We start from the raw sequence: 26,347 nt of genomic DNA, 5'->3' as shown, positions 1-26,347 counted from the left end.
TATTTTTTGCGAGGCAGACTTACTTGTTCTTCTGGCAGTGTATAGTATATTCAGTATTCTTCACTAACGTCTTAATTCAAATGCATCAATTCTTCCTCTGTCTTCTTTATTGATTGTCCGGGTTTCCCGTGCATATGAGGCTATTGAAAACACCATGTCTTTGGTCAGACCCACTTTAGTCCTCAAAGTGACATCTTTTGTGACATCTTTGCTTTTCAACACTTCAAAGAGGTCTTTTGCAACAGATTTGTCCAATGCAATTTGTCATTTGATTTCTTGACTGCTGGTTCCATGGACGTTGACTGTGAATCCAAGTAAAATAAAAGCCTTGACAGCTTCAATATTTTCTCCATTTATCATGATGTTGTTTATTGGTGTTATCATGAGAATTTTTGTTTTGCTTATGTTGAAGTGCAGTCCTTACTGAAAGCTGTAGTCTATGATCTTCATCAGTAAGTCCTTCAATTCCTCTTCACTCTCAGCAAGCAAAGTTGTGTCATCTGCCTATCTCAGGTTGTTAATGAGTCTTCCTCCAATCGTAATGCTGTGTTCTTCATATACTCCACCTCCTTAGATTATTTGCCCAGCATGCAGAATGAAAAGTAAGGTGAAGGATACAACCCTGATGAACACTTTTCCTTATTTTAAACCACACAATATTCCCTTGTTCTGTTGGAAAGACTACCCCTTGTCCTATCTACAGGTTCCCCGTAAGTACAATTAAGGGTTCTGGAATTCTCATGTGTCTTACTTAGCTAGTGCTACTATAACAGAAATACCAGAAGTGGTATGGCTTTAACAAGAGAAATTTATTCTCTCACAGTCTAGGAGGCTAGAAGTCTGAATTCAGGGTTCCAGCTCAAGGGGAAGTCTTTCTCTCTCTGTCAGCTCTGGAGGAATGTCCTTGTCATCTTTCCCTGGTCTAGGAGCTTCTCCATGCACCAGCCCCGGACACGCTCTGTTCCCAGTGCTGCTATCTAGGTGATAAGAGGTCGCCTTGTCTCTCTGCTCCCTTTTCTACATCTCAAAAGAGATTGGCTTAAAACACAATATAATCTTGCAGATCTTATCAGTACAACTGCCACTAATCCATCTCATTAACATCATAGTGATAAGATTTACAACACATAAGAAAATCATATCAGATGAAAAAATAATGGACAATCACACAATACTGGGAATCATGGTCCAGCTAAATTGATACACATATTTTTGCAGAACACAATTCAATCCATGACACCATTTTTTTCCATGTCATCCATAATTTATTAAGATCCACACAGTCACATGCTTTCACATAGTCAATAAAATACAGGTAAATATCTTTCTGGTAGTTTCTGCCTTCAGGCAAGATCCATCTGACATCAGCAATGATATCTCTCATTCTACTTCCAGCTTGAATTTCTGTCAGTTCCTGGTTAATATACTGCTACAACCATTTTTTTAATTTTCTTCAGCAAAATTTCACTTGTGTGTGATAGTAATGATATTGTTTGATAATTTCCACATTCTGTTGCATCAGTTTTCTTTGGACTGGGCAAAAATATGTATTGCTTCCACTAGGTTGGCCGGGTATCTGCCTTCCAAATTTCTAGTAACAGAAAAGTGAGCACTTCCAGTGTTGTATCCGTTTGTTGAAACACCTCAACTGGTATTCTGTCAATTTACGGAGCCCTGTTTTTGCCAATGCTTTAAGTGTAGCGTGGACTTTTCCCTTCAATATCATTAGTTCTTGATCAAATGCTACCTCCTGAAATGGTTGAACATTGACTATTTTTTTTTTGGTTCAGTGACTCTGTATTCCATCCATCTTCTTTTTTTTTTATTTTTTTTATTAACTTTTATGAAGCAGAACGTTTACAAATCCAATCAGTCTGTCACATATAAGTTTACATACATCTTACTCCGTACTCCCACCTGCCCTTCCCCTATTGAGTCAGCCCTTTCAGTCTCTGCTTTCGTGACAATTTTGCCAGCTTCCCTCTCTCTCTATCCTCCCATCCCCCCTCCAGACAAGAGCTGCCAACAGACTCTCAAGTGTCCACCTGATATAATTAGCTCACTCTTCATCAGCATCTCTCTCCCACCTGCTGACCAGTCCCTTTCATGTCTGATGAGTTGTCTTCGGGGATGGTTCCTGTCTTGTGTCAGCTGAAGGTCTGGAGAGCATGGCCGCCGGGATTCCTCCAGTCTCAGTCAGACCATTAAGTTTGGTCTTTTTATGAGAATTTGGGGTCTGCATCCCACTGATCTCCTGTTCCCTCAGGAGTTCTCTGTTGTGCTCCCTGTCAGGGCAGTCATCAATTGTGGCCGGGCACCAACTAGTTCTTCTGGTCTCAGGATGATGTAGGTCTCTGGTTCATGTGGCCCTTTCTGTCTCTTGGGCTCCTAGTTGTCGTGCGACCTTGGTGTTCTTCATTCTCCTTTGCTCCAGGTGGGTTGAGACCCATTGATGCATCTTAGATGGCCGCTTGTTAGCCTTTAAGACCCCAGACGCCACATTTCAAAGTGGGATGCAGAATGTTTTCATAATAGAATTATTTTGCCAATTGACATAGAAGTCCCCTCAAACCATTTTCCCCAGACCCCCGCCCCTGCTCCGCTGACCTTTGAAGCATTCATTTTACCCCGGAAACTTCTTTGCTTTTGGTCCAGTCCAATTGAACTGACCTTCCATGTATTGAGTGTTGTCTTTCCCTTCACCCAAAGCAGTTCTTATCTACTGATTAATCAATAAAAAACCCTCTCCCTCCCTCCCTCCCTCCCCTCTTCGTAACCACAAAAGTATGTGTTCTTCTCAGTTTTTACTATTTCTCAAGATCTTATAATAGTGGTCTTATACAATATTTGTCCTTTTGCCTCTGACTAATTTCGCTCAGCATAATGCCTTCCAGGTTCCTCCATGTTATGAAATGTTTCACGGATTCCTCACTGTTCTTTATCGATGCGTAGTATTCCATTGTGTGAATATACCACAATTTATTTACCCATTCATCCGTTGATGGACACCTTGGTTCCTTCCAGCTTTTTGCTATTGTAAACAGAGCTGCAGTAAACATGGGTGTGCATATATCTGTTTGTGTGAAGGCTCTTGTATCTCTAGGGTATATTCTGAGGAGTGGGATTTCTGGGTTGTATGGTAGTTCTATTTCTAACTGTTTAAGATAACGCCAGATAGATTTCCAAAGTGGTTGTACCATTTTACAATCCCACCAGCAGTGTATAAGAGTTGCAATCTCTCCGCAGCCTCTCCAACATTTATTATTTTGTGTTTTTTGGATTAATGCCAGCCTTGTTGGTGTGAGACGGAATCTCATCGTAGTTTTAATTTGCATTTCTCTAATGGCTAATGATCGAGAGCATTTTCTCATGTATCTGTTGGCTGCCTGAATATCTTCTTTAGTGAAATGTGTGTTCATATCCTTTGCCCACTTCTTGATTGGGTTGTTTGTCTTTTTGTGGTTGAGTTTTGACAGAATCATGTAGATTTTAGAGATCAGGCGCTGGTCTGAGATGTCATAGCTGAATATTCTTTCCCAGTCTGTAGGTGGTCTTTTTATTCTTTTGGTGAAGTCTTTAGATGAGCATAGATGTTTGATTTTTAGGAGCTCCCAGTTATCGGGTTTCTCTTCATCATTTTTGGTAATGTTTTGTATTCTGTTTATGCCCTGTTTTTTTATTAGGGTTCCTAGGGTTGTCCCTACTTTTTCTTCTATGATCTTCATCGTTTTAGTCTTTATGTTTAGGTCTTTGATCCACTTGGAGTTAGTTTTTGTGCATGGTGTGAGGTATGGGTCCTGTTTCATTCTTTTGCAAATGGATATCCAGTTATGCCAGCACCCTTTGTTAAAAAGGCTATCTTTTCCTCAATTAACTGACACTGGGTCTTTGTCAAATATCAGCTGCTCAGATGTGGATGGATTTATACCTGGGTTCTCAATTCTGTTCCATTGGTCTATGTGCCTGTTGTTGTACCAGTACCAGGCTGTTTTGACTACTGTGGCTGTATAATAGGTTCTGAAATCAGGTAGAGTGAGGCCTCCCATTTTCTTCTTCTTTTTCAGTAATGCTTTGCTTATCTGGGGCTTCTTTCCCTTCCATATGAAGTTGGTGATTTGTTTCTCTATCCCCTTAAAATATGACACTAGAATTTGGATCAGAAGTGCGTTATATGTATAGATGGCTTTTGGTAGAATTAGACATTTTTACTATGTTAAGTCTTCCTATCCATGAGCAAGGTATGTTTTTCCACTTAAGTATATCCTTTTGAATTTCTTGTAGTAGAGCTTTGTAGTTTTCTTTGTATAGGTCTTTTACATCCTTGGTAAGATTTATTCCTAAGTATTTTATCTTCTTGGGGGCTACTGTGAATGGTATTGATTTGGTGATTTCCTCTTTGGTGTTCTTTTTGTTGATGTAGAGGAATCCAAGTGATTTTCGTATGTTTATTTTATAACCTGAGACTCTGCCAAACTCTTCTATTAGTTTCAATAGTTTTCTGGAGGATTCCTTAGGGTTTTGTGTGTATAAGATCATGTCATCTGCAAATAGTGATAACTTTACTTCCTCCTTGCCAATCCGGATACCCTTTATTTCTTTGTCTAGCCTAATTGCCCTGGCTAGGACTTCAAGTACGATGTTGAATAAGAGCGGTGATAAAGGGCATCCTTGTCTGGTTCCCGTTCTCAAGGGAAATGCTTTCAGGTTCTCTCCATTTAGAGTGATATTGGCTGTTGGCTTTGCATAGATGCCCTTTATTATGTTGAGAAATTTTCCTTCAATTCCTATTTTGGTAAGAGTTTTTATCATAAATGGGTGTTGGACCTTGTCAAATGCCTTTTCTGCATCAATTGATAAGATCATGTGGTTTTTATCTTTTGTTTTATTTATGTGATGGATTACATTAATGGTTTTTCTGATATTAAACCAGCCTTGAATAAAAAAAAAAAAAGGTATAAATCCCACTTGATCATGGTGAATTATTTTTTTGATGTGTTGTTGGATTCTATTGGCTAGAATTTTGTTGAGAATTTTTGCATCTATGTTCATGACGGATATAGGTCTTTAATTTTCTTTTTTTGTGATGTCTTTACCTGGTTTTGGTATCAGGGATATGGTGGCTTCATAGAATGAGTTGGGTAGTATTCCGTCTTTTTATATGCTTTGAAATACCTTCAGTAGTAGTGGTGTTAACTCTTCTCTGAAAGTTTGGTAGAACTCTGCAGTGAAGCCGTCCGGGCCAGGGCTTTTTTTTTGTTGGAAGTTTTTTGATTACCGTTTCAATCTCTTTTTTCGTTATGGGTCTATTTAGTTGTTCTACTTCTGAATGTGTTAGTTTAGGTAGGTAGTGTTTTTCCAAGAATTCATCCATTTCTTCTAGGTTTTCAAATTTGTTAGAGTACAATTTTTCGTAGTAATCTGAAATGATTCTTTTAATTTCATTTGGTTCTGTTGTGATGTGGTCCTTCTCGTTTCTTATTCGGGTTATTTGTTTCCTTTCCTGTATTTCTTTAGTCAGTCTAACCAGTGGTTTATCAATTTTGTTATTTTTTTCAAAGAACTAGCTTTTGGCTTTGTTAATTCTTTCGATTGTTTTTCTGTTCCCTAATTCATTTAGTTCAGCTCTAATTTTTATTATTTGTTTTCTTCTGGTGCCTGATGGGTTCTTTTGTTGCTCACTTTCTATTTGTTCAAGTTGTAGGGACAGTTCTCTGCTTTTGGCTCTTTCTTCTTTTTGTATGTGTGCATTTATCGATATAAATTGGCCTCTGAGCACTGCTCTTGCTGTGTCCCGGAGGTTTTCATAGGAAGTATTTTCATTCTCGTTGCATTCTATGATTTTCCTTATTCCCTTCTTGATGTCTTCTATAACCCAGTCTTTTTTCAGGAGGGTATTGTTCAGTTTCCAAGTATTTGATTTCTTTTCCCTAGTTTTTCTATTATGGATTTCTAGTTTTATTGCCTTGTGGTCTGAGAAGATGCTTTGAAATATTTTCATGTTTTGGACTCTGCAAAGATTTGTTTTATGACCTAATATGTGGTCTATTCTAGAGAATGTTCCATGTGTGCTAGAAAAAAAAGTATACTTTGCAGCAGTTGGGTGGAGAGTTCTGTATAAGTCAATGAGGTCAAGTTGGTTGATTGTTGTAAGTAGGTCTTCCGTGTCTCTATTGCGGTTGTTACTGGATTTCCTGTCCTCCGAAAGTGGTGTGTTGAAGTCTCCTACTATAATTGTGGAGGTGTCTATCTCACTTTTCAGTTCTGTTAAAGTTTGTTTTATGTATCTTGCAGCCCTGTCATTGGGTGCATAAATATTTAATATGGTTATGTCTTTGTGATCAATTGTCCCTTTTATCATTATATAGTGTCCTTCTTTATCCTTTGTGGTGGATTTAAGTCTAAAGTCTATTTTGTCAGAAATTAATATTGCTACTCCTCTTCTTTTTTGCTTATTGTTTGCTTGATATATTTTTTTCCATCCTTTGAATTTTAGTTTGTTTGTGTCTCTAAGTCTAAGGTGTGTCTCTTGTAGGCAGCATATAGATGGATCGTGTTTCTTTATCCAGTCCAAGACTCTCTGTCTCTTTATTGGTGCATTTAGTGCATTTACATTCAGCGTAATTATAGATAAATAAGTTTTTAGTGCTGTCATTTTGATGTCTTTTCATGTGTGTTGTTGGCAATTTCATTTTTCCACATACTTTTTTGTGCTGAGGCATTTTTCTTAGTAAATTGTGAGATCCTCATTTTCATAGTGTTTGACTTTATGTTAGTTGAGTCATTACGTTTTTCTTGAGTTATGGAGTTGTTATACTTTTTTGTGGTTACCTTGTTATTTACCCCTATTTTTCTAAGTAAAAACCTAACTTGTATTGTTCTATATCGCCTTGTATCACTCTCCATATGGCAGTTCTATGCCTCCTGTATTTAGTCCCTCTTTTTGATTATTTTGATCTTTTACCTATTGACTTCCATGATTCCCTGTTATGTGTATTGTTATATATATATTTTTAATTAATCTTAATTTGTTTGTTTTTGTGATTTCCCTATTTGAGTTGATATCAGGACATTCTGTTTTGTGACCTTGTGTTGTGCTGGTATCTGATATTATTGGTTCTCTGACCAAACAATATCCTTTAGTATTTCTTGTAGCTTTGGTTTGATTTTTGCAAATTCTCTAAACTTATGTTTATCTGTAAATATCTTAATTTCGCCTTCATACTTCAGAGAGAGTTTTGCTGTATATATGATCCTTGGCTGGCAGTTTTTCTCCTTCAGTGCTCTGTATATGTTGTCCCATTCCCTTCTTGCCTGCATGGTTTCTGCTGAGTGGTCTGAACTTATTCTTACTGATTCTCCCTTGAAGGAAACCTTTCTTTTCTCCCTGGCTGCTTTTAAAATTTTCTGTTTGTCTTTGGTTTTGGCAAGTTTGATGATAATATGTCTTGGTGTTTTTCTTTTTGGATCAATCTTAAATGGGGTTCGATGAGCATCTTGGATAGATATCCTTTCGTCTTTCATGATGTCAGGGAAGTTTTGTGCCAGGAGTTCTTCAACTATTTTCTCTGTGTTTTCTGTCCCCCCTCCCTGTTCTGGGACTCCAGTCACCCGCAAGTTATCCTTCTTGATAGAGTCCCACATAATTCTTAGGGTTTCTTCATTTTTTTTAATTCTTTTATCTGATTTTTTTCCAGCTATGTTGGTGTTGATTCCCTGGTGCTCCAGATGTCCCAGTCTGCATTCTAATTGCTCGAGTCTGCTCCTCTGACTTCCTAGTGCGTTGTCTAATTCTGTAATTTTATTGTTAATCTTTTGGATTTCTACATGCTGTCTCTCTATGGATTCTTGCAACTTATTAATTTTTCCACTATGTTCTTGAATAATCTTTTTGAGTTCTTCAACGGTTTTATCAGTGTGTTCCTTGGCTTTTTCTGCATTTATCCTAATTTCATTTGTGATGTCTTGAAGCATTCTGTAAATTAGTTTTTTATATTCTGTATCTGATAATTCCAGGATTTTATCTTCATTTGGGAAAGATTTTGAATCTTTTGTTTGGGGGGTTGAAGAAGCTGTCATGGTCTGCTTCTTTATGTGGTTTGATATGGACTGCTGTCTCCGAGCCATCACTGGGAAACTAGTTTTTCCAGAAAATCCACTGACTAGTACGCTGGCTCCAGGCTCTGAAAACAATCGCTGCCTCTCCGTATTTGTTAGTTCTCCATCTCTAAATCTGTGTTTGTTGTTCAGGGTTCGTAGATTGTTATGTATGTGATCGATTCACTTGTTTTTCTGAGTCTTTGTTGCAAGAGGGATCCGGGGTAGCGTCCACCTAGTCCACCATCTTAGCCCTGCCTCCCCATCCATTTTCTTTTGATGGTTCCTATGTCCTTCAGTATTTTGCCCATAGAATCCTTCAAAGTTGCAACTGGAGGCTTGAATTTTTTCTTCAGTTTTTCAGCTTGAGAAATACTGAGTGTGTTCTTCCCTTTTGGTTTTCTAACTCCAGGTCTTTCCACATTTCATTATAATACTTTATTTGTTTTCTCGAGCTGCCCTTTGAAATCTTCTGTTCAGCTCTTTTACTTCATTTCTTCAGCTATCTACCCTCAAGAGTAAGTTTCAGAGTCTGTACTGACATCCATTTTGTTTTTTTCTTTTATTCTTATCTTTTTAATGCCCTTCTGCTTTCTTCTTTTATTATCTTCTTGGTATCATCCCACAACTCATCTGCTCTTTAGTCATCAGTGTTCAATGCATCAAATCTATTCTTGAGGTAGTCTCTAAATTTCAGGTGGGATATTCTCAAGGGCATACTTTGGCTCTCCTGGACTTGTTTTAAGTTTCTTCAGCTTCAACTTGTACTTGCATATGAGCAATAGATTGTCTGTTGGCCCCGGCCTTGTTCTGACTAATGATATTGAGCTTCTCCATCGTCTCTTTCCACAGATGTAGTGGATTTAATTTCTCTATATTTCATCTGGTGAAGTCCAGGTGAGTAATCACTGCTTACATTCTTGAAAAATTTTATTTCCAGAAAATAGGTCACTGGTCACAAAAAACTGTATCATGTGATCTCTAGCATCATTTCTATTAAAACCAAAACCAAACTTGTTGCCACTAGAGTTGATTTGGATTCATAGTGACTCTATAGGACAGAATAGAACTGCTCCATATGGTTTACAAGGAGCACCTCGTGGATTCAAGCTTCTGACCTTTTGGTTAGCAGCAATAGCTCTTACCCACTATGCCACCAGGGTTTCCTCATTTCTATCACTGAGTTCTTATTTTCCAACTACTGATTCTTCTTCTATGTTCCAACTTCCACATTCCAATTACCAGTAATTATCAATGCATCTTGATTGCATGTTTGATCAATTTCAGACTGCAAAAGTTGGTAAAAAATCTTCAATTTCTTCATCTGTGACATAAATTAGAGTAATAGTTGTATCAACTGGTCATCCTTGTAAGCACATGGATATTATCCTATCACTGATAGTGTTGTGCTTCAGGACAGAGCTTGTAACGTTCTTTTTGATAACGAATGCAACTTCATTCCTCTTCAGTTTGGCATCCCTAGGATAGTAGATCATATGATTGTCTGATTCAAAATGGCCAGTACCAGCACATTTCAGCTCACTAATGCCTTGGATATTGATCTTCAAGCATTCCATTTAATTTTTGACAACTTCCACTTTTCCAAAATTCATATTTTGTACATCCCACCTTCTGATTATTAATGAATATTTGCAGCTATTTCTTCTTATTTTGAGTGTGCCACACCAGCAAATGAAGGTTCTGAAAGCTTTACTTCATCCACTTCATTAAGGTAGTCTCTACTTTGAGGAGGGAGCTCTTCCCGCACCATATTTTGAGTGCCTTCCAACCTGAGGGGCTTATGTTCTTGAACTATTTCAGATAGTATTCTACGGTTATTCATAAGGTTTTTTTCATGGATGGAATTGTGTCTCCCCAAAATATGTGTCAATTTGGCTAGGTCATGATTCCCAGTATTGCATCATTGTCCATTTTGTCATCTGATGTGATTTTCCTATGTGTTGAAAATCCTGTCTGTATGATGTTTATGAGACAGAATTGGTGGTCATCACGTTAATGAGGCAGGACTCAAGCTACAAGTTTGGATTGTGTCTTGAGAAAATCTCTTTTGATATATAAAAGAGAGAAGCTAACAGAGAGACATGGGGGCCTCATACCACCAAGAAAGCAGCATTGGGAGCAGAACACAGCCGTTGGACCCCAGGTCTCTGTGTCTGAGAAGCTTCTAGTCCAGGGGAAGATTCATGACAAAGACTTCCTCCAGAGCCACAGAGAGAGAAAGCCTTCCCCTGGAGCTGATGCCCTGAATTTGGACTTCTGCCCTACTAGACTGTGAGAGAATAAACTTCTGTTTGTTGAAGCCATCCATTTGTGGTATTTCTATCATAGTGACACTAGATAACTAAGACAGTTTCCATTAGAAGTAGGTGCCCAGGTCCTTCTTTCAAGCCTGTGTTAGTCTGCAAGCTCTGCTGAAACCTGTCCACCATGGGTGACCCTGCTAGTATTTGAAATACTGATGGAATATCTTCCAGTATCACAGCAACACACAAGCCTCCACGTACAACAAACTTACAAATGAGATATGGAGAATACAGGTAGATTATACAAAAGGTAGTATGATAAAATACATTGTACTGATGTGCTGGCCCATCCATTAAGTTTCCATTCGTTGTTCAGCAGAAAATTCAAATGCTAACATATATCACTTTGATCTGTGAGTCTCTAGATTTCTTACAATAGCCTTTTTTTACCTTCAGTTATTTTTTTTTTCTACAATGATAATGAAGGCATATTTATATTTTTCATGGTTTCTTTCATTTTCATTTAAAAGTTCTGAGACTGGGACTTTTCATGCAAATCATATAAGAAACATATGTATCTGGCTCCCAAACTGTGTAAATGATGAAGATCATCAAACTCTCTACACGAACTTATTTGGTTTTTCAAATAATAACTCCAAAGTGTGAGTTTAAAGCTGATCCTGCATTTTTTACATGCAAAGACAATAAAAATTATTTCTGACTTACTATACTAAAGCAAGCAATATTATTTATTTATATATATATGTGTATAGCTAGTGAAAGATCTGTGAACTTTGAAAGTACACAAATCAGATTATATTTGTATATATGATCTTCGTTTTACTCAAACAATATTAAATCCGTAGTAGATAGTAATAGATATTATGCATTTGAACATTTCTCTTCTACTTGTTTTTAAGTAGTGTGGGACTTTTGTCATTTGGTATGTGATTGTATTAAATTAACTCTAGAATCAATATTATGTGAATATGTTATTCTGTACAATAGAAAACAATTGCTTTAAAATGGGACCTCCCCATATACTTTTGCTGAGAATAAATGGAACCAACTATAAATGGACAGTTCATCAATTATCAATTTTTATCCCAATTAAACAACTTGTCTGTGTCAATGATCCCTAATTCCATAAAAGTCAGTAGCCCAAAATGCAATATTTCTGAATGTGTATCTTTGTATTTTTAAATTTTAAATTTACAAAACTATGATTTTTAATTTATTGCTGGGCAATGAAAACTACAAACACACTTGAAAGGGTAAGAAATAAAGTACAGGGTCCTTCATCTAAAACTCAGTAAAAAAAAAAAAAGGAAAATATGGTATACAACACACTGTTTAGTTGCTTCCTGTTGTGAATGTAATATTTTAACTCTGTGAATTTAAGTATTAAATAGCATCTACAGAGTCAATGGCCAGTACAAAAAATAAAATTCTTCGTTTTCAGCAGTCAAATATTGTTTTCTTTAACTGCAGCTCTTAATGAAATTTCTAGCATGTTCAGGCTATGAAAAAGACTTAAGTGTCCCCTTTGTTACCAGAACATTGTGATTTTTTTCCTCACCATATTTTCCTTAGCACCACTGTACACTCATAATAGTTCTAATATTGAGCCTTAAACACTGATTGTTATGTAACTTCTAGAATACAGTGGTTACTCATAATAGTTCCAATATGGACAGTCTGTAAACAGTAATTGCTATTTAACTTGTACAATACAGGCAATCCCCAGGTTCTGAATACCCAAGTTACATACAACCTGTAGTTATCAACCAACCTCATGAAGCCTATTATTTTAGAAATTCGAGGTGTATACAATGACTCATAACAAATGTGCATGTATCAGTACTTAATTCCTTTTTATTGCCTAGTAATATTCCATTGTATGGACAAACAGCATTGTGTTTATCCCTTCATCTGTATATTTAATCTGTGTTATTGCCACATTTGCCTGTTATAAAATATGCTGCTCTAAAAACCCATGTATAAATTTCTGTGTAACCATACTATTTTTTATGTCTCTTGCATATGTACCTAGGAATGAAATTGTGAGGTTACAGGGTAACTTTATGTTCAAACATTTGAGGAACTGTCAAATGTTTTCCAAAATGACTAGATTATTTTACCTTCCCACAAGCAGTTTATGAGGGTTCTGATTTCTTCATACTCTTGTTGTTACCTGACTTTTTTGTTGTTGTTGTTCTAGCCTTCCTAGTAGATATGAAGTGGTATATCATTGTGGTTTTGATTTGCATTTTTCTGACAACTAATAATGCTGAGCATCTTTTTATATGGCCATTGATCATTTGTTCATTTTCTCTGGAGAAATATCTTTCGATCCTTTACCCACTTTTTTTTTAAATGGGTTATTTTTCTTTTCATTATTGAGTTGTAAGTGTTCTTTATATATTCCATATACAAATCCCTTATTAGATATATGGTTGGCAAATATTTTCTCCACGGTGTGGATTGTCTTTTCACTTACTTGGTGGTGCCCTTCTTTGAGACACATTTTATTTTTTCATGAAATTCAGTTTATGTATTTTTTTTCTCTTGTTTTGTTTTTGGTGTCATATCTAAGAATCCTTTGCCAAATCCAAGTTTTTGCTCATCACGTAAATTCTTTACTTTGCCTTCATTTTTTGAAAGATATGTTTGCTATATATAGGATTCTTGACTGAATTTTTTTTTTTTTTTTGGTTTGTTTTTGCTTCCTTTGAGAACTTTGAGTTATGTTATATCACTTCTAACTGGTCTTCACTGTTTATGCTGATAAGTCAGCTGTTAATCTTATTGGGGTTCCCTTGTAAGTGATCCATCATTTTTCTCTGGATGCTTTCAAAATTTTCTCTTTGTTGTTGAGAGTCATCATTTTTGCTGTGATGTGCCACTGTGTTTATCCAACTTAGACTTCGTTGAGCTTCCTGAATTTGTAGGATATGGTCTCCACCCAAGAGCACCAGAGTACACATTCTTCTCCAGTGCACATGAATCATTCTCCAGAATAGGCCATATTTTAGGCCACCACATGCTATAAAACTAAAAATCGATAATAGAAAGAACAAGAAAAAAAAATCAAATACATAGAAACTGAATAACACCTTGCTTAAAAACTGATGAGTAGTAGAATAGTTAAAAATGAAATAAAAAAAAATTCCTGGAATCAAGTGGGAATGTAAACACAAAACACCAAAACTTTTGGGACACAGCAAAAGCAGTATTCAGAGGACAGTTTATAGCAATAAATGTACACATCAAAAAAAAGGAGAAAGAGCCAAAATAAAAAACTTAATCCTACAAGAAAAAGAGCAGCAAAAGAAACCCACAGGAGTCAGAAAAAAAGGAATAATAGAGATTTAAAAAACAAACAAACAAAAAACCCCAAAAACCTGTTGCCTTTCAGTTGATTCCAACTCATAGCGACCCTATAGGACAGAGCAGAACTGCCCCATACAGTTTCTGAGGAGTGGCTGGTGGATTCGAACTACCAGTCTTTTGATTAGCAGCCAAGCTCTCAACCACTGTGCCACCAGGGCCCCTAATAAAGATCAGAGGAGAAATAAAACAGAAAAGCAATAGAAAGAATCAACAAGACTAGATGTTTGCTCTTTAAGAGGATCAATAAAATTGACAAACCACTGGATAAATTGACAAAGGAAAAGAATGAGAAAGTCCAAATAACCAAAATAACAAAAGGGATGGGTGACATTGCAACAGATAAAAAGGATCATACTAGAATATCATGAAAAATTCTACTCCAACAAATCTGAAAACCTAGAAGAAATGGACAAATTTCTAGAAACACATTACCTACCTAAGCTAACACAAACTGAGGTAGAAAAACTGAACAGACCCATAACAAAAGGAGAAAGTGAAGAGGTCATAAAAGAACTCCGCCCACTAAAAAAAAAAAAAAAAAAAAAAAAAACTGACCTAGATGGCATCACTAGAGAATTCTACCAAACATTCAGAGAAGAGTTGCTATCAATTCTACTGAAACTATTCCAGAACATAGAATAGAAAAGAATGCTCCCTAATTCATATTATGAATACAATATAAACCTAATACAAAAGCCAAGCAAAGACAGAACAAACAAAAAAAAATTACAGACCAATATCCCTCATGAATATAGACATAAAATTCTATCCAACAGAATTTCACAGCATATCAAAAAAATAATACATCTTGATCAAGTGAGATTCACACCAGGGATGCAAGGGTGGTTCAACACAAGAAAATCAATCAAGGTAATTCATCACATTAATAAAAAAAAGAAGAATCACATGATCATCTCAATTGATGAGAAAAGGCATTTCATAAAACCTAATACCTTTCTCTGATAAAAATTCTCAGCAAAAAAAGAATGGAAGGGAAATTCATCAGCCTAATTAAGGGCATGTATTGAAAACCAACAGCCAACATTACTTGCTGAAATTATCTCCCCTAAGAACAAGAATCAGACAAGGATGCTCTTTATCACCATCCTTATTCAAGTTCTAGCTAGAGCAATAAGTCAAGAAATGGAAGTAAAAGGTATTTAAATTGGTAAGGAAAAAGTAAAACTATTCCTATTCTCAGATGACATGATCCTATACATAGAAAATCCATACCCAGCCCACTGGATTTTCTATGTATAGGATCAAAGAAAATCCATAGACTCCACAAAAAAGGTACTAGAACTAACAGAATGGTTCAACAAAGTGGCAGGGTACAAGATTAATGAGAACAAATCATTTGGATTCCTCTACTCTAACAAAGAGAACTCCAAAAAGGAAACCATGAAAAAAATACCATTTACAATAGCACATAAAAGAAATAAACTTAACCAGGGATGTAAAAGACTTATACAAAGAAAACTACAAAACACTACTGCAACAAACCAAAAAAGACCTACATAAATGGAAAAAACATACCGTTCACATGGATATGAAGACTTAACAGTGTGAAAATGTCAATACTACCCAAAGTGATCTGTAAATATAGTGCAATTCAAATCCAAATTCCAACAACATTCGTTAAAAAAATGGCCCACCCACCTGTAGACAGCTGATTTTTGACCAGCAGTTGAAGTCTATTAAATGCTGAAGAAAAATCTCTTTAAAAAATGGTTCTGGCAAAACTGGATATCCATTTGCAGAAAAATGAAACTGGATCCTTACAGTATCTCACAACATACACAAAAATTAACTCAAAATGGATCAAAAGTGTAAACATAAAAATCAAAACTATGAAGATTATGAGAAATGTCTTAGGAACAAATCTACAGACCATAATTTATGGTATAAATAGACTACCAAACGCAACTAATAATGCACAGACAACACAGGATAAACTAGGGAACTGGAACCTACTAAAAATTAAACACGTATTGTCGGAATCAACTCAACGGCACTGGGTTTATTCTCATCAAAAGACTTCACCAAAAGAGAGGTAAGAAAACCTACAGACTAGAAATACATCTATATTTGTGCCCATTTCAAGGAAAAGTGATCCAACAGAATGAGAAAATTATCAAACAATATCATTAATATCACACGCAAGTAAAATTTTTTGCAGATACTTCAAAAACAGTTGCAACAGTACATATACAGGGAACTGCCAGAAATTCAAGTTGGATTCAGAAGAGGATATGGAATAAGGAATATCATTGCTGATGTCACATGGATCTTGGCTAAATGCAGAGAATATCAGAAAGATGTTTATCTGTGTTTTATCGACTATGCAAAGGCATTTCGCTGTGTGAATCATAACAAATTATGGGTAATATTACAAAGCATGGAAATTCCAGAACACTTAATTGTGCTCGTGTGGAACCTGTACATAGAAAAAAAAAAAAAAATAAAACCAAGCCCAGTACCGTTGAGTTGATTCCTACTCATAGCGACCCTATAGGACAGAGTAGAACTGCCCCACAGAGTTTCCAAGGAGCGGCCGGCAGATTCGAACTGCCGAACTTTTGGTTAGCAGCCATAGCACTTAACCACGATGCAACTGGGTTTCACATAGACAAAGAGTCATTCAAAAAGAACAAGGGGATACTGCATGGTTTAAAATGAGAAAAGGTGTGTGTAAAGGTTGTATCCTTTCACCATGCTCGTTCATTCTGTATGCTGAGCAAATAATTCAAGAAGCCGGACTATATGTAGAACATGACATTAGGATTGAAGGAAGATTCATTAACAATCAGTGACATACCAAAAAAAAACCAAACCCATAGCAACAGTATAGGACAGAGTAGAACTGCCCCATAGAGTTTCCAAGGAGCGCCTGGCAGATTTGAACCGCCTACACTTTGGTTAGCAGCCATAGCACTTAAACCACTATGCCACCAGGGTTTTCTCAGTGACATACAGATGACACAACCTTGCTGAAAGCAAAGAGGACCTGAAGCACTTACTGATGAATATCAAAGATTACAGTCTTCAATATGAATTACATCTCAACGTAAAGAAAACAAAAATCCTTACAACTGGACCAATAAGAAACATCATTCTAAAAGGAGGAAATATTGAAGATGACAAGGATTTCATTTTACTTGGATCCACAATCAACACCCATGGAAGCAGCAGTCAAGAAATCAAATGACATATTGCATTGGGCAAATCTTCTGCAAAAGGCCTCTTTAAAGTGCAGAAAAGCAAAGATGTCATTTTGAGGACTAAGGTGTGCCTGACCCAAGCCATGATATTTTCAATCATCTCCTATGCATGTGAAATCTGGACAATGAATAAGGAAGACCAAAGGAGAACTGATGCCTTTGAATTATGGTATTGGAGAAGAATATTGAATATGCCATGGACTGCCAAAAGAATGAACAAATCTGTCTTGGAAGAAATACGGCCAGAGTGCTCCTTGGAAGTGAGGATGGAGGACTTTGTCTCGAATACTGTGAACATGTTATCAGGAGGGACCAGTCCCTGGAGAAGGACATCATGCTTGGTAAAGAAGAGGGTTAGGTAAAAAGAGGAACATACTGGATGAAATGGACTGACACAGTGATTGCAGCAATGGGCTCAAACAGCAATTATTGTGAGGATGGTGCAGGATTGGCAGTGTTTCATTCTGTTATACATTGGGTTGGTATGAATCGAAACCAACTTGATGGCAACTAACAACCACTACACAGACTAGGAATAAAATATTTGACAACATAGCCGACAAGGTTTTAATCCCTAAAATTTATAGAAAACTTTAATACCTCAACAACAAAAAGACAAACAACCCAATTAAAAAATGGGCAAAGGCCACGAACAGACACTTCATCAAATAAGACATCCAGGTAGCTAATAAACATATGACGAAATGCTCGCAATCATTAGCCATTCCAAAAAAAAAAAAAAAAATTGCTGTGGAGTCAAGATGCAAATCAAAACCACAATGAGATACCATCACATACCTGCAATAATGCCACTGATCAAAAGAACAGAAAACAACCAATACTGGAGAGTTTTTGGGAAGACTGGAACTCTTATACACTTCTGGTGGGTTTGTAGAATGGCACAACCACTATTGAAAATTGTATGGTGCTTCCTTTAAAAGCTAGAAAAAGAAATACCGTATGCTTCAACCATCGTACTTCTGGGTACATATCCTAGAGAAATAAGAGCTGTGACACAAAAACTGATAAGGACACCTATGTTCATTGCAGCGTTATTCACAATAGCAAAAAAATGGAAACAAGCTAAGCATCCATTAATGGATGAGTGGCTAAACAGTTTGAGGTATATACGTGCAATGGAATCTATGCAAAGATAAAGAATAATGATGAATCTGTGAAACATATCACAGCATAGATGAATCTGGAGGACATTATGCTGAGTGAAATAAGTCAATCACAAAAGGACAAATGCTGTATGAAATCACTATTATAAAAAGTCAAGAATAAATTTACAAAGAGCAAGAAACATTCTTTGATGGCTAATAGGGATGGGAGGGGGAGTGAGGGAGAATCACTAACTAGATTAAAAAAAAAAGATAGTAGACACTAATTCTGGTAAAGGGAAAAGCAACACACAATATGGGGGAAGTCAGCACAGCAAGGAAGACAGCGGGAGGTACACAATAATGATGGGCAACTACAGTAAATAACATATACAATCCTACAACAACAGTAATAACAAAATAATTTGTAAGTACATATACAGGTAGATATGTACGCTAAATAGGTATAGAAGTCATACGGGAGTACACTCATGTGCATATATAGGTATACTTGTCACTATTTTTATGTACATATTTTTGTGTGCTGCATGTTTATTCGTATAAGTAACAGAACACGTAGGGGATGGTGTTGTGGAATCTTCGACATAACCAAACACCTTTACCTTGTGGGACTGAGTTACTGGGCTTGAAAGCTAAGGCAATAGTCTCTGGGGACATCTAGTCAATGGGCATGATATAGTTCATAAAGATACTACTCTACATCCTAGATTGGTGAGTAGCGTCTGGAGTCTTAAAAGCTTCTGAGTGGCCATCTAAGATATAGCTATTGGTCTCTTCCTACCTGGAGCAAACGAAAGTGGAAAAATCCAAACTCAAGGAAGCAACTAGTCCAAAGGACTAATGGCCCATATGAACCACAGCCTCCTCTAGCCTAAGACCGGGAGAGCTAGATGGTACCCAGCTAACACTACCGACTGCTCTAACTGGGGACACAATAAAAGATCCTAGTTAAAACGGGAGAAAAATGTAGAAAAAAATTCAAATTCCTAAAAAAAAGACCAGACTTACCGGTCTGGTAGATTCTGGAGAAACTGACAAGACTATTGCACTAAGACATCCTTCTAACTTGGAAGTGAAGCCACTAGCAGGGGTCACCTCTCAGCCAGATAGTAGACTGGTCTATAAAATTAACAATAACACCCATGAGGAATGTGCTCCTTAGAATTATCAACTACATGAGATCAAAAGCGCAGCATTTGCCCAAAAGCAAAGATGAGAAGGCAGGGAGGGGCAGGGAAACCAGACAAATGGAAACAGAGAACCGAGGGTGGAAATGGGGAGAATTCTGACATATTGTCAGGGTTGCAACCAATGTCACGGAACAATTTGTGTATCAATTATTGAGTGGGAAACTAGCTGTGTAAACTTTCACCTATAGCACAATAAAATGTTTTTTTAAAAAAAATTCTTAAGTGTCCCATGACTCCAGAACACTCATTTTATGTGAAAATAATTTTTCCTGAATCTTTTATATCTTTCAGAAGGGCAGAGAAAAACTATGTTTTAATTACCCACTTTGATTTCATTTTTCTTAAATAGCACATTTTCGACTTTAATGTTTCCCATTACCCTTTGATATTATGGAATTCTCACCATTCATTCTCACCATAAAATGAAACTCATATGATTAAAATATAGGCTATGGAAGAAGGATACCTGATAAAATTAGGGTTCTTTAGTTTATAATAGTTAATTTCACACATTTAAATTTCTTAATTGGTTTTAAGGTTAAAAGATTTTAATTTAGCAATTATAGATAAAAAGGAAAGAAAAATGGATATTCTTTAAATTAAGGAATTAAGTTGAGTTGGATTTAGTATAATCTGGCTTCAAATTCTTTAAGTAACATTTGAAGACACCGAGACCTGAAAAAGAGAGATAATTTGCTTTGTTGTCACAGTCAATAACTTACTAATCCATAACTCAAATACCCATAAGTCAATTTTCCACGCAGTGTTCCCATTGTCATACTACTGCAGTGATCTTTTTCATCCTCCTTGGCCATCTTCTTTTCTTTGCTGTTTTTTAATGACTATCCTCCTTTTGGACCCCAGGATATTAGACACGGCTTCTATGTTTGTTTGCCAACCGTGCCTTCCCCCTGTGAGGTATTTTCATAATTGTACTATGATAAAAAATATTTTTACAGAATCATGTAAAAAATTGGCATAATGATGCTTTCAAAAATACCTCATAGGTGTGCGGATGGCGAGTAAACATAAAAGGATTGCATTATATGCATAAAAATACGGTTCTTTGCATTGGTGTTTCTGAAAATCAATTTACTGAGAAAGTATGAGTTTGACATTTCGTCTGCATTGTCAAATGGAGTTTGCTAACTTTTTAAAAAACTTTTTCTCCATAGTCCTACACTCCCCAATACAAAAAAAAAAAAAATGTTTAGCTCAGTGCACTAGAAACTTTTCAGAGCAAGTTACTCTTCTATTCTCTGTGCTCTGTTGAGATTTCTTGGAGCTCCCCAAATCGGTACAGTGTAACACTCTATCCAAACCAGAATATGGTAATATAGGGCAGCTGGAGACTATGTTATGGGGAGAGCACTCAATTATTCTGGTATTAAATTAGCCAATCTCTTTGAAATAGAGTCCATGATATATTTTGAATACGCATTTGAAATGTCATTGCACCCCAAGGATTACTTACTATGCCAAACTCTGGCTTTGTGCTGATTTTTACAGCCAAGTCATAAACCTCTTGAAAACAGAGTTTGCAATTAAAATACTGACAAACATTTAATTATATTTAAAAAAAACCTATCAGGTGTCTGAATAATAAGCAAGATATATATTTCCATAAATTACCCGTGTGTTTTTTTCTAGAACATGGGCTTATTGATTGTTTTCATATGATAAAGTTACTTTGGCTCATATCCCTTAAGATGTGTTCTTAGATTCCAAAGCTACTAAAATAAATGTAAAAAGTAGCATAAACACTTATGTGCATTACATTTCAACAATGATAATTGCTATAATGGAATACACTGTTCTAGCCTTTAGGGTATCTGTCAGCCACACACAAAAATCCTATAATGTCTCTTCATTTCTTTTTTTTAGCCACTCATTTGAAGAAGAAATGGGGCTAGCTAGTTTGTGTGTACCATCCAATGAACTTCCTATTTCTGATAATTGGTTTCTACAGAGGTTTTAAACAGCAGAACTGCCACATTTTTAGTTCTCCTCCTCTCTTCTCTGTAATGTTGTTGTTAGGTGCCATCAAGGTAGTTTTGACTCATGGTGTCCTGTGTGGAACAGAATGAAACACTGCCTGGTGTCCTGCCATTCTCATAATCATTGCTATGTTTGAGCCCATTGTTGCAGTCGTGTGTTAATTCATCTTATTGAGGGTCTTCCTCTTTTTTGCTGACCCCCTACTTTACCAAGCATAATGTCCTTCTCCAGGGACTTGTACTTCCTGATAACATGCCCAAAGTGCATGAGACTAAGTCTTGCCATCCTCGCTTTTAGGAGCATTCTTGCTCCAAGACAGATTTATTCAGTCTTCTGGCAGTCCATGGTATATTCAATATTCTTCACCAACACTGCAATTTAAATGCATCAGTTGTTTGGTTTTCATTATTTATTGTCCACCTTTCACTTTCTTATGAGGCAACTGAAAAAATATGGCTTGGATCAGGTACACCTTAGCCCTCAAAGTGACATCTTTGCTTTTTAAAGCTTTAAAGAGGTCTTTTGTAGCAGATTTACCCAATGCAATATATCATTGATTTCTTGACTGCTGCTTCCACGGGAATTGATTATAGATGCAAGTAAAATGAAATCCTCAACAACCTCAATATTTTCTCCATTTATCGTGATGTTGCTTATTGGTCCAGTTGTGAGGATTTTTGTTTTCTTTATGTTGATGTGTAATCCATATTAAAGGCTGTTTGACCTTAACCAGTAAGTGCTTCAAGTCCTCTTTCAGCAAGCAAGGTTGTGTCTTCTGCATATCACCAGGTGTTACGGAGCCTTTCTCCAAACCTGTTGCTCGTTTTTCTTCATATAGTCCAACTTTTCAGATTATTTGCTCAGCATACGGACTGAATAAGGATGGTGAAAAAATACAACCCTGACACACACCTGATTTTAAGCTACGTAATATCCTCTTGCCATTTTCGAATGACTGTGTCTTGGTCTCTGTAGAGGTTCTGAATGAGCACAATTAAGTGTTCTGGAATTCCCATTCTTTTCAATGTTATCCATAATTTGTTATGATCCACATGATATGTTCTGTCATTTTCTCTATGATAGCATATTTTATTCACAATAGTAACAACCTAAAGTGTGATGTCTGTTATTGTGAATTTCAAGTTGCACACTGCTTGAGTCTCTGTATCTTAAGGTACAATGTAAATTTCTTAGGCAATCATTTATTTTTCCCACTTTATTTTGTTTTTTAATCTGGTCTGTTTCCAAGTAAGGGAGCAAAGCACAAAGTATTAGTACTTGCTTCACTGATCAGGAGGTTCTAAGTTGGAATTTTCCTGTATCTGATTACAAATAAAACCCCAAAACCCCTTGGTGTCGCGTTAATTCCAACTCACAGCAGCCCTATGGGAAGGAGTAGAACTGCCCCATAGAGTGTCCAAGGAGTGCTGGTGGATTCGAACTGCCGACCTTTTGGTTAGCAGCCGAGCTCTTAACCACTACACCACCAGGGTTTCTGGGTTATAAATTAATGGCTTAAAAATCTGTCATGTAAACAACAGGTCATGATCCCAATGGGACGAAGAGTGTTACTGCAGAGAAAGATAGAAGTGAAGCGGCTGGGAGAAAGCATTTGATTCAGCAAAGAAACTGAACCTGAAGATAGCAAAGGATTCTGGGCTTGCTGCACGTTCAAATATTATATTAAGCCTACTAGAAAAGCAAAGACAGTGGGCAAGAACTGTAATAATAATTTCTTATTTAGCACTCATTGATGGAAATTCTATTGGAGATGATACGGGGGATAAAATATAATAAATCAGTTGTTTTTATAGTGGTAACATATGAAATCAAAAGCATAGGGGAAATTGGGGTTTGTTAGAGATGACTAAAATATAGACATTAAATCTCACCCTTGTATAATTTTTTATATTTTTGGAGAAATTTTACTTTGAGATTTTTAACATCCTAGTAGGAATACATGCCTAGCATTACATTTCCTAGGAGGAAATACATCTGTGGTTGTTTAAATAACTTCTTAAGATCACTTAACAATAAGAAACAATGTCTCAGGAATAGAAACTAAGTTTCCTGATTTCTCACTTACATTTTCAGTCAACTTTAAAGAAATCTGGTTTACTTTTGAACTTTTTTGGGTTAATTGTGAGAATTCTGGACTCTAGGGCTGTGTGTGTGTGCACACATACACCATGCAGTTCGCACATATGTGTGTTGTGTGCTGAGGCAGGGACAATTAGCAAACATGTGCAAGAATTTAGCAGTACAGATTGAAATGGGATTGACAGGGACTTTGACTAGCTAAAGGTGAAGAGATAAAAGATTAGGGAAATACAAAGGAAAGAGCTAAGACTAAAGAAAAGGAATAAACGATTGGGGAAATACTAAGTATTTTTACTTACATTGCATTGGGCAAATCTGCCGCAAAAGACCTACTTCAAGTGTTGAAAAGCGACGATGTCACCTTGAAGACTAAGGCGTGCCTGGCCCAAGCCATGGTATTTTCAACTGCCTCATATGCATGCAGAAAGCTGGCTGATGAATAAGGAAGACTGAAGAAGAATTGATGCTTTTGAATTGTGGTGTTGGAGAAAAAGAATATTCAATATACCATGGAGTGCCAAAAAAATGAACAAATCTGTCTTAAAAGAAATACAACAAGAATGCTCTTTAGAAGCAAGGATGGAGAGACAATGTCTCACATCCTTTGGACATGTTATCAGGAAGGATCAGTCCCTGGAGAAGGACATCATGGTTGGTAAAGTAGAGGGTCAGCAAAGAAGAAGAAGACCCTTGACTTTGACACAGCGGCTGCAATAATGAGCTTAAATATAACAGCAATCATGAGGATGGTGTAGGACTGGGCAGTGTTCTGTTCTGTTGTACATAGGGTCACTATGAGTCGGAACCTACTAACATGTAACAACAACAAGTACATTGAAATTGGTGGTGCTTAGGCAGGGAAGAAAAAAATAGAGCATTAATTGAAGTCAAGCTTCAGATTTATGTTGAACATTGAAGTCCTGTTTAAGAAGGTAAAGGACACCAGTAGATTTTTATTTGTGTGTGCTTGTCGGGTGGACCAGCGTTTAGGCATGCTGAATGCTTTTCCATGCACTTGACAGTTCTATTCAATGAAATATTGTTTTAACAAGAATTGCTGCTTTCAATCCTGAGACACAGATGGTTTGGGACACCATGTAGCCTCTACTGTAGACCTAACACCTTTGCTAATAATCCTTTTCAATCACTGCCTCTCATGCCCCTCTTGCAACATTGTAATAAAACGTTCTCATCTCAATGAAAAGTTCTAAATACAACCATTATTTTGAGGCCTTACCACTTGAATGTCTATCATTTCTGGTAGCAGGTGCCCTCAGTTGTTCCAGGACTTAGATGATGGCCAGACCCAAAGAAGTACAATCCCCAAGGAGTTTTGTCTTGCCATAAGGAGCCTATAGACTCCTTTTTCTCCTTCCAGTAAATACTAAATATATCCTTTAATTTGGTTTTAGTATAAGCTTCCAATTCCCTTCCTCACATCCTAATTTCCTGGGGAATTCCTTGATCATAATCTTTCCACTGAATTAACATAACATTGCACATACTTGCTTTCCATAGGAAATATCCAATTTTGAAAGGTACATCCCACCACCGTTACAAGATCAAACTCAGAGTAGTTTTTACAACTTGCTTTGTCACAGAAGTTGTAGCAATGCCAGGCAAATTTATATTCCCTTTTATATTTATCTAGTAATTTGTTAGGTATGGTGAAGATTCACTACTTGATGCAATTTAGGGTTCTGAATAATGGGAGAGGAAGTTAGGTATTGCAGCTTTACTTCAAGGAATCCTTAAAAGGGTGTTGGATGTGACGTAACACTATAAACTTGATAACAGCTGGGAACCCCCAACCAACCATTTTCCAATATGATGGACAGTGACATCCCAGACCCTTAAGCCATTTCTCTGGTTTCTTCTAATTTTCAAAGAAGATAAATATTCTTGAATTCTTCAGTCTCTGTTGTTCAGCCAACCTCAAAAATTTCATGTGCCATATAATGTGATCACAACTTACATGAAACTCAGCCCCACTTTACACCAATTACTGGTAATTTTTTTGAAAAATATGTGAATATTGGTATCTGGAAATGGGTCTTTTTGTATAAGGTTTCAGCCCTTTATACAGCCATTTTTGGAGAATGAAAGAAGCTTGGAATGCACAAGATATTAAAACAAAATGGGTGTAGGAAGACAATGACTTGAGATGAGGTTGGCATGCAGTCCTCATGTTTAAAAACAATTAGATGTTGGACACTCTGCAATGCTTTGCAGTAAACTACAAATTCATGATTAATATTGAAATATTTGATCCCCTACTAAAAGTTGTTGATCAGACTCAATGATTACCCAAGAAAGTTTCTCTAAACCTCAATTTTGCAGCATTTACATGAGCAAAATTTTCATCTTCAGCATGTGGAATCATGAATTCCTTCATTTCGTAGATCTTAATACTCATTTTTGGCATTTTATAGTATTAAAATAATCACTATTATATAGCTGATTAAGCATGAATAGTCACAACATTTTTATGTCAATTTTACTTTGAAATATGTTTTGCTAAAGAACAGATAGATGATTTTATGCTAAAATGTTAATATATATGCCCTGACCATAGAGAATTCTGCTTAATTAAGGAGTTAGACTATAAGCTAGTATGAGAAGAAACTTCTCATTTTCTGCTAAACTTTGCATCCATTTTCCTTAGCACATTTCCTGGCAGTAGTTAAGATTTTCTAAACACATGCTGAATAAGTAACAACAGCTACTGTTAATTTCAAACACTATAAATACCAGAGGGAGACATATTTCATGTAATTTTATCACATTATGTAGTTAGCTACTTACTGTGGTTAGAAATAGTAGCTCTGTTTGATTTTGTGAACAAGGTATTCTAGACTCTTTTTGATGCTCTGGAGAAAGTACTTACTTTTTATTGATTCCTTCTTTTTATATAATTAGTGAAAGGATTAAAATGCAATGCAGTGTAATATTTTTATTTTCAG

The sequence above is a fragment of the Loxodonta africana genome, chromosome 14 (genome assembly GCF_030014295.1).
Source record: "Loxodonta africana isolate mLoxAfr1 chromosome 14, mLoxAfr1.hap2, whole genome shotgun sequence".
Taxonomy (NCBI): domain Eukaryota; kingdom Metazoa; phylum Chordata; class Mammalia; order Proboscidea; family Elephantidae; genus Loxodonta; species Loxodonta africana.
This window is presented reverse-complemented; position numbering follows the sequence as displayed.